We start from the raw sequence: 9,958 nt of genomic DNA on the forward strand, positions 1-9,958 counted from the left end.
ACATCTTCTGCATTGGCAGATACATTCTTAAAGCTCCATGGCAAGCTTACCCACATGAGAAAGTTCTACATAATGAGATGCAGCCAGAAGCACCCAAGGATAGCTTCCCTTCCCAAAGGAACAAACCAGTCTCACCAGAAGAAAAACTTGCTTCTTCCTGCTTGGAGCATGGCCTTGAGACCTGGAGGCATAGTAGGTATAGTGACCGTGGATGGGGTTCTCAGATTACACATAGAAGGACCAGTTAAATTTGAATTTTGGATAATTGACCTCTTTTTTTTGGCCACGCTGTGCATGGCTTGCAGGGAACTTAGTTCCCAGACCAGATATGGACACTGAAAGCATGGAATCAATCACTGGACCGCCATGGGGTTCCCAACAAACAGTTTTTTAGTGTGTCGTAGTCTCTTCTGTCCCAGTCCAGTACTCTTGCCTGGAAAATCCCATGGACAGAGGAGCCTGGTAGGCTGCAGTCCATGGGGTCGCTAAGAGTCAGACACGACTGAACGACTCCACTTTCACTTTTCACTTTCATGCACTGGAGAAGGAAATGGCACCCCACTCCAGTGTTCTTGCCTGGAGAATCCCAGGGAAGGGGGAGCCTGGTGGGCTGCCGTCTATGGGGTCGCACAGAGTCAGACATGACTGAAGCGACTTAGCAGCAGCAACAGTCTCTTCTGTTATGGTCACCCCCAGAAATGGATGAACACCTATCCCAAACTTGGTTGAGATGTTGAGACTGCCATTATCAAGCGAGTGTGAAAGGTTTATGACTCACAGAGTGAGGGTTTCTGTGGACATCAGTGAACACTCTCCCCAGCAGACCCAAAAGTTGACTTGAGAGAGCAGGGAGGGGCGGTTCCCTTGGGGTTTTGTGGTCAGGCGTGGTGGGGTGGAGAGGAAGGGGCTGGGCTGTTGTAGTTTGAACTTCAGCTGCTACCGAAGGAGCAGCTGTTCCTATCAGCTTGCTTGGGTGTGGGCAGAAGGGAAGAAGGCAGTGATAAGGCTTGAAAACTGTCATCAGTTGAACTCTGTAACAGTGTGTTCCAAAGGTTGTAGGGACATTCTTATACTATTTGAGGTATTGTGTGTCTGAAATTCAAATTCAGCTGGGTGGTGTTTGTTGTTGTTTTTAAATCTGGCAGCCTTGTCTATGGAGCAGAGAGATACAAAGGGCATGAATCTCTCCTTTGTGGCAGTTCTGCATTGCCCGCTTCTATGAGTCTTGTTCTGTGAAACAAATGAATCTCTATTTCTTTAAGCCAATATTAGTCAGTCATTTAATTACCGGAAGCCAAACCTGTTCCTAAATGATACCTGTCTACTGATTCTTCTATTGGCAGCTATCTTACTGTATGCTTCTACTTAGGTCCCAATTATGTAGCTCGCTTCAAAGATTATTGAAATCTAAGAAATTGAAAACAACCACAGCCACAGAATATACATGCTATATTTTAGCACTTTTTAAAAAACAGCTTTGCCATGGGGATGTGAACTTGGATAGGTGGGGTCTTAGATTAGATCTGTGGTTCTCAAGCCTGGCTGCATGTTAAAATCACTGGGGGAACTTCTAACAAAATAGCATGACTGTACCCCGACTCTCACATGTTCTCTTTGATTGGTTTGGGGTGGGGCCTGGACTTGGGAATGTAAAACAGCCTTCTCAGGTGCAAGCAATGTGCAGTCATGGTCAAAAATCATTGCATGAGGCAAAATACTTTATGTATGTTTTCTCTGGGTCAAGACTTCTTGTGAAGATTTTTTAAAAGGTGGAACAAAGGGAGAAAGATATCTCAGTGATGCCTGATGAGTAACAGCTGTTCAATAGGGGGCCCCTTACTAAGACATCAGATGCTTTAGTTAGCCTGCCTTTAGCCACCAGCACAGCCAGGAAATCAAAGCCAAGGAGGGCAGAGGAATACAATGACCTTTTTTTTTTTTTTACAAAGAGCCAGAAATCCAGAGGCAGGAAGTTTGCAGTTTCTCCTCTCTGGATGGTAGTGCTCCCAGGTCTCTTGGGAAGATATTAAAGATGCTGAGAACCTAGCAAGGATTTACTCATTTTAAAATTATTTTTAAGATTTTTTTTGGATGTGGACCATTTTTAAAGTCTTAATTGAATTTGTTACAATACTGTTTGCGTTTTTGGATTTTTGGGCAAAAGGCACGTGGGATCTTAGCTCCCAGACCAGGGATTGAACTCACATTCCCTGAATTGGAAGGTGAAGTCTTAACCACTGGACAAGTCCTGAGGAGTTACTGTTTTTATCTCATGGTGGTGGGGGGGGGCACTCTGCATACAGAATTCCATGAAATCTCAAGAAAAGAGCCAGAAATTCATGTATTCTAGGAAGGGGGTTGTAGTTTTGTGGAATCGGCTGGTTGATTAGGGGAAGTGAAAGTCAGGCTGAGTTTCTGACTCTGAAATTAAGCCTTGTTTTCTTGTCTGCTTGGGAACCCGATTGGAAGTGTTTCTGTTCAGCTACAGGTTTTAGAGCTCAGCCTTTATGTCTCATTGACAATTCTGAAGTCATGGTCTTTCAGAGACACTGGACACACAGATGAGTTTGTCAGAAGGGTTTAATCTTCACTCGGCTGGATTGTAAATTATCCCAATGTTGTGAGGGTAAGATCACGTGCCCAGGTCGCTGGCGGGGACCTGCTTCTTCCAGCCCCAGCTACAGCACATTGTGCAGCAAAACAAACAATATGACACTGGGTCTTGTTTGACCAGTTCCTCCACACCTTTTATTTTCCTCGGGTAATCTCCTATCAGCAGGCACCTCCCCGTAAGAAGTGGAACTGCTGCCTGTAACCTGAATTGCATTGAATTCCTTAAGTTCACCTGACCTAACCAGTTTGGTTCTCACAATGAAACCACATTGTGGTGTCTCCAATGTTGGCCCCCCTCCTTGCCCATGTGAACTCAATCCATCAGCCTCCCTTTGCAGAAAGTCTGTCTCAGTACTCGTTGAAAAGACTGAATCGCTGGGTCATATGGCAGTTCTATTTCCAGTTTTTTAAGGAATCTCCACACTGTTCTCCATAGTGGATGTACTAGTTTGCATTCCCACCAACAGTGTAAGAGGGTTCCGTTTTCTCCACACCCTCTCCAGCGTTTATTGCTTGTAGACTTTTGGATAGCAGCCATCCTGACTGGCGTGTAATGGTACCTCATTGTGGTTTTGATTTACATTTCTCTGATAATGAGTGATGTTGAGCATCTTTTCATGTGTGTGTTAGCCATCTGTATGTCTTCTTTGGAGAAATGTCTGTTTAGTTCTCTGGCCCATTTTTTGATTGGGTCATTTATTTTTCTGGAATTGAGCTGCAGGAGTTGCTTGTATATTTTTGAGATTAATCCTTTGTCTGTTGCTTCGTTTGCTATTATTTTCTCCCATTCTGAAAGGCTGTCTTTCACCTTGCTTATAGTTACCTTTGTTGTGCAAAAGCTTTTAAGTTTAATTAGGTCCCAATTGTTTATTTTTGCTTTTATTTCCAATATTCTGGGAGGTGGGTCATAGAGGATCTTGCTGTGATTTATGTCGGAGAGTGTTTTGCCTATGTTCTCTTCTAGGAGTTTTATAGTTTCTGGTCTTACATTTAGATCTTTAATCCATTTTGAGTTTATTTTTGTGTATGGTGTTAGAAAGTGTTCTAGTTTCATTCTTTTACAAGTGGTTGACCAGTTTTCCCAGCACCACTTGTTGAAGAGGTTGTCTTTTTTCCATTGTATATCCTTGCCTCCTTTGTCAAAGATAAGGTGTCCATAGGTTCATGGATTTATCTCTGGGCTTTCTATTCTGTTCCATTGATCTATATTTCTGTCTTTGTGCCAGTACCATACTGTCTTAATGACTGTGGGTTTGTAGTAGAGCCTGAAGTCAGGCAGGTTGATTCCTCCAGTTCCATTCTTCTTTCTCAAGATTACTTTGGCTATTCGAGGTTTTTTGTATTTCCATACAAATTATGAAATTATTTGTTCTAGTTCTGTGAAAAATACTGTTGGTAGCTTGCAGGGAGCCGGCCTGAATGTACAGGCCCCTTACGGCCCTAAGAGAGATCAAAAGGTCTCTCTTTGTCCTGCCACCCCTTCTTGTTAAAAGTATAGACTGGCATTTGTCTCCTTCAGGGAAAAAACACACCGGTGACCTTTTTGCCTGTTTTTCTGGTGCTGATAAACTCATCATGCCTGAAACCTGTTTTCCATCTAATGTTCTATTGATGAAACCTGTTTTCCATCTAATGTTCTATTGATGAAGCCTGTTTTCTATCTAATGTTCTAATGATCTTAATCATGTTGGGCGCTAGGGTAATTAACACTTTACTGATCTTGAGTGTGGGAATTTAAAACATCTGTAGCTCTGCACGTATGCAAACCCTCGATCTATTCTTAGTAATTCCTGTTAGCGTATATATAGGCGTGGTATTCTTCAATAAAGTTGGCGGAGTCAGACGCAAGTGGACTCCGTCCCTCTCAACCCCATCTTTCTCTTTCTGAGTCTTCTTTTTCCTAGGTACTCTGGTAATTGCGTTCTTGACCAGTTCGTTTGCCGGCAGGCTCCGGCAGTAGCTTGATAGGGATTACATTGAATCTATAGATTGCTTTGGGTAGTATAGTCATTTTGACAATATTGATTCTTCCAATCCATGAACACGGTATATTTCTCCATCTATTTGTGTCCTCTTTGATTTCTTTCATCAGTGTTTTATAGTTTTCTATGTATAGGTCTTTTGTTTCTTTAGGTAGATATACTCCTAAGTATTCTTTTTATTGCAATGGTGAATGGTATTGTTTCCTTAATTTCTGTTTTCTCATTGTTAGTGTATAGGAATGCAAGGGATTTCTGTGTGTTAATTTTATATCCTGCAACATTACTGTATTCATTGATAAGCTCTAGTAATTTTCTGGTAGAGTCTTTAGGGTTTTCTATGTAGAGGATCATTTCATCTGCAAACAGTGAGAGTTTTACTTCTTTTTCTATCTGGATTCCTTTTATTTCTCTTTCTGCTCTGATTGCTGTGGCCAACACTTCCAAAACTATGTTGAATAGTAGTGGTGCCAGCAGCAATCCTACTCCTGGGCACACACACCAAGGAAACCAGATCTGAAAGAGACACATGCACCCCAATGTTCATCGCAACACTGTTTATAATTGCCAGGACATGAAAGCAACCTAGATGCCCATCAGCAGACAACTGTATAAGGAAGCTATGGTACATATACACAATGGAATATTACTCAGCCATTAAAAAGAATTCCTTTGAATCAGTTCTGATGAGATGGATGAAACTGGAGCCCATTATACAGAGTGAAGTAAGCCAGAAAGATAAAGACCAATACAGTATACTAACACATATATATGGAATTTAAAAAGATGGTAACGATAACCCTATATACAAAACAGAAAAAGAGACACAGATGTACAGAACAGACTTTGGGACTCTGTGGGAGAAGGCGAGGGTGGGATGTCCTGTGAGAATAGCATTGAAACAAGTTTACTATCAAGGGTGAAACAGATCACCAGCCCAGGTTGGATGCATGAGACAAGTGCTCAGGGCTGGTGCACTGGGAAGACCCAGAGGGATGGGACGGGGAGGGAGGCAGGAGGGAGGATCGGGATGGGGAACACATGTAAATCCATGGCTGATTCATGTCAATGTATGGCAAAAACCACTACAATACTGTAAAGTAATTAGCCTCCAACTAATAAAAATAAATGAAAAAAAAAAAGACTGAATCACTGCCTTCCTTAAGTTTACACCCTGTGATTCTGCGATCCCAGACTCGCAAAGCCTTGCCCTTTTCTCTGTGCATGCAAGATTAGTCAGAAGGAATTAAGTTCAAGTACGATAACAAGGGTAAATAAAACCACATTCTATCCATAATAATTAAATTTCTGTTTCCTACAAGGCTTGTCCATTATAACCTAGCCTTACTATTCCCTGGGTTGGGAGAAGTGTGAACTCTCTTATTCAAATATACTTTATTTAAACTCTTCTAGTGATATGATGAAAAGTTTATAGTGAAAACAAAGGCAAAAGCTAATTGAAAAACAAGGAGACTTTCTGAGTCGCAGAGCTAGTTTGTCCCTTCTTGGTCTATGAAACAATTTGTTTCATTGGGATGTTTCTGAGTTTATTTTCTGAATGTTTGTTGTGCACAATTAACTCAAGGAGGAGTCATATACTTCACCCAGATCCATTCCAGGGAAGATCTAGAGACTTGATTCATAGATGCTAAAGAGTCAGGCCCTGTATTTGGTCTCCATGGTTGGTGAGTCTATAGAAGGCATTCACAATGCAATCCACAAGCTTTTTAAGTATAATACTTTTATTGTACCTAGTTTTCTTTTAAAAAATTATTGGAATATAGTTGAGTTACAATGTTGTATTAGTTTCAGGTGTACAGCAAAGTGACTCAGTTTTATATATATATTCTTTTTTAAAAGCTTTTTATTTTGTATTGGGGTGTAGCTGATTAACAATGTTGTAATATTTTCAGGTGAATAGCAAAAAAAAAAACAACAACCAGCCATACATATACGTGTTTTCACACTCCCCCCAACTCCCCTCCCATCCAGGCTGCCACATAACATTGAGCAGAGTTTCATGCACTATACAGTAGGTCCTTGTTGGTTATTATTTTATATACAGTATTTTGTGTATGTTTTAATCCCAAACTCCTAATGTATCCCTCCCCCACCTTCCCCAACTTTGCTTTTGGTAACCATAAATTTGTTATCTAAGTCTGTGAATCTGTTTCTGTTTTGTAGATAAGTTCATTTGTATCACTTTTTTAAGATGCCACAAGTAAGATATATCATATGATGTCTATCTTTCTCTGACCTATTTAATATCATCATCTCTGAAAGTGTGAAAGTGAAAGTTGCTCAGTTGTATCCAACTCTTTATGACCCCACGGACTGTAGTCTGTGGAATTCTCCAGGTCAGAATACTGGAGTGGGTAGCCTTTCCCTTCTCCAGAGGATCTTCCCAATACCAGGGATGGAACCCAGGTCTCCCACATTGCAGGTGGATTCTTTACCAGCTGAGCCACACAAGGGAAGCCCAAGAATACTGGAGTGGGTAGTCTATCCCTTCCCCAGGGGATCTTTGAGCTATCAGGGAAGTAGATCCATCCATATTGCTGCAAATGACATTATTTCACTGTTTTTTATGGCTGAATACTATTCCATTGTGTATATGTACAATCTTCTTTATCTGTTCATCTGTTGATGGATACTTAGGTTGCTTCCATGTCTTGGCTGTTACAAATAGTGCCACAAGCTGTGGGAACAGATTGAGTTTCATGCTGGCAGTCAGGAATTTCTGGCTGGATCACAGAGAGCAGGGTGTGGGAGGGAATTCTGGGAAAATGGTACTCATGGCTTTTACCTCCATCTGGCATCCCCTCCACCCCCCACCCCCAACCCCAGTCAAGTAGTTGCTAGGGCCTACTTGTGGCTGTGTGAGGGAGGGCCATATGGTCTTAAGAGCACACCAGTGCAGAAAACTGGTGTGAGGCCTTATCTCCTGATGACTTGACAAGCTTGAGGTTAGTGAAGCTTGGCATACAGAGATTCCTGCCACCTCCATTCCCAGCCACATGGGGAGTTCTACATATAAAACACAAAAGTGCTTTAGAACTCAGAGGTTTTCTCCCATATTAAAGGTGTTAATGGAGACTCAGTTTTCCTTCCAGAAGAAAGATTTTTCATGATTTGTAACTGAAGTGGGAAAAAGGTGTCTCAGGTGGTCAGCTCTCTCAAAAAGCTTTTTCTGCTTGTTTTTTGGCAAACACTCAGTTGGGAAACATACATTGTTCATTGTTGTAGATAAAATTTAAGACTCTTTGTAACCTAAGCTTACCTCTTAGAGGCTTCTTGTACACTGCGGCCAGGGTACTGTAATGTTTGGTCTATGCTAACATGGCTTGCTGGGGGCAGTTGTAGTTCGTTCTAACTCTGGGGAGATGTGTTCCACCAAGGCCTCCTTAGACATGCCTACATACGGTGGAGTGGGTAGTTTGGTGAGCTTAGGTTTTGGCCTTCATTCTAGCCCTAAGTAGCAATGTGATTTAGGGAACTGCAAATTATTTCTGTTCATTTAAAAAACAGACACAGGTAAGAAAGAGGCTTTTGTACCCTAGACAATTCATTTCCATAGAAACAACTGAGAGAGTTGTTCTTAAACATGAATTCAAATTAAAATAAGGAAAGTTGATAAAGTTATGGTGATATGGTCAATACTGATAAAGTTGATAAAGGCATATGGTCAAGTTCCCCTGGGACTAGAAAGAGGGTTTGCGAATATAAATTTTAATGTAATGCAGTGCTACCAAATATTGTTATTTTTTTTTCTCTTTCTTGTTTTTCTTTTAAATTTCTGAACTGAGAGGAGATACCATTACACTGATGTTCAACAAAATTATCAAAAGATAAGACAGTTTCTCCTACTTTTTGTTCAGGTGCCAGACCAGTTAGTTAAACAGGAGATGGTTTTGTGCAGAGCCTTTTTCTAAAACATAGACTTTAATTTCAAGGAAAATGACAAAGCATTAAGCAGAAAGCATTTTAAACCTCAAACTTTTCTTTTTAATTTTGCCATGACATAAACTTAACTTCAAGAAACTCAAAATGGAACTCCAACAAGGATAAGTAAGCCACATTATTTTATTACAAATGAAAGATATAGAGAAACATTAAAAGTTGTAAACTTTCTAAAATGCACAGTATTTATAAACATGAGAAAAATAGAAAATTTCATGATCATTTTTTAAATATTTGAAAATATTTCATTTATATTGATGAAAGTTATTTTCTACAAAGCTTTATTGGGATGTGAAAACTGTATATAGTTTGGTTTTATTAAGAAAAATATTTTTGTCTAACATTTTGTATTGATAATACACTAAGAATTCATTTTCACTTGAATTATTAAAAATGAGCTAAAGTGACAAACAAAAAAGAATTTACGAAAACTGACGAACGGTCCTCATCAGTCTCATATTAAGACTGTGAGAATTAGAACGTTTCAGAGAGAACTGAATTGTATCAATGCCTCAATGTCAGGGATAAACGTGAGTGCTTTCCATATACATATATTTGACTTCATACTCTTAAAACAAAAATGTTAATTGCATTATGAACATTTGGAAATCTGAACTAAAAATTAAACAATTAACCATTGATCTAAGAATAAAATTGTAAGTTAGAAAATGAAACTATTATGTTTACAGAATTAGGAAAGGCTTTCCTTTTGGCTATGTGAAGACAGTTTTGTGATCCTTGATGATACATGTACAGATTTTCACATAATAAATCTTAAGGTATCTGAGATAAAGTATATATATTAAAAATATATACATTTGAAAGTACCAGTTAAGACTAACACAGTTAGTCTGAATATAGGGATCCAGCATTTTGTTCCTCCTTGGACAACATCTTCCTATTTGGGAAAAAGTATTCTGGGTTTTGGATTTGCAGCATTTTGGTTTTTCAATGCATATGCCCACCAGAGATTTTTAGAGTTTTTCAAATGTTTTATTGTTTCTCAATATGTTTCAACTCATTAGATCTTTCTGAGACTTTCTCCTGGGCATATGTGTCAACACCAGTTCATTATCCATCCCAGGGTACACATGGTTTCTTGTATTCCAGGGACCTTCAAGCTGGGCACAATATGCCAAGGGCAAAGCTTTGTAACAGGTGACACTGAGGAAATACCTGAGACCAAGATTCAGTTAAGTGGAGGACTACCTTGGCCTCAGGTTGGATGCTATGAATCTGCTCACTAAGAAGGTGTCCTGGAGAAAGCAACAGTTTTCAACAGAAAAAAAGAAAAACTTTAAATGAATTTCTACAACTTTCAACCACTACCTTTTTAGAAACCACGTTTTCTACAAGCTTGTGTTCATAACTTATGTATCTGATATACAATTTAGATGAGACAGCAA

Source organism: Cervus canadensis, chromosome 19 (genome assembly GCF_019320065.1).
Source record: "Cervus canadensis isolate Bull #8, Minnesota chromosome 19, ASM1932006v1, whole genome shotgun sequence".
Classification (NCBI taxonomy): domain Eukaryota; kingdom Metazoa; phylum Chordata; class Mammalia; order Artiodactyla; family Cervidae; genus Cervus; species Cervus canadensis.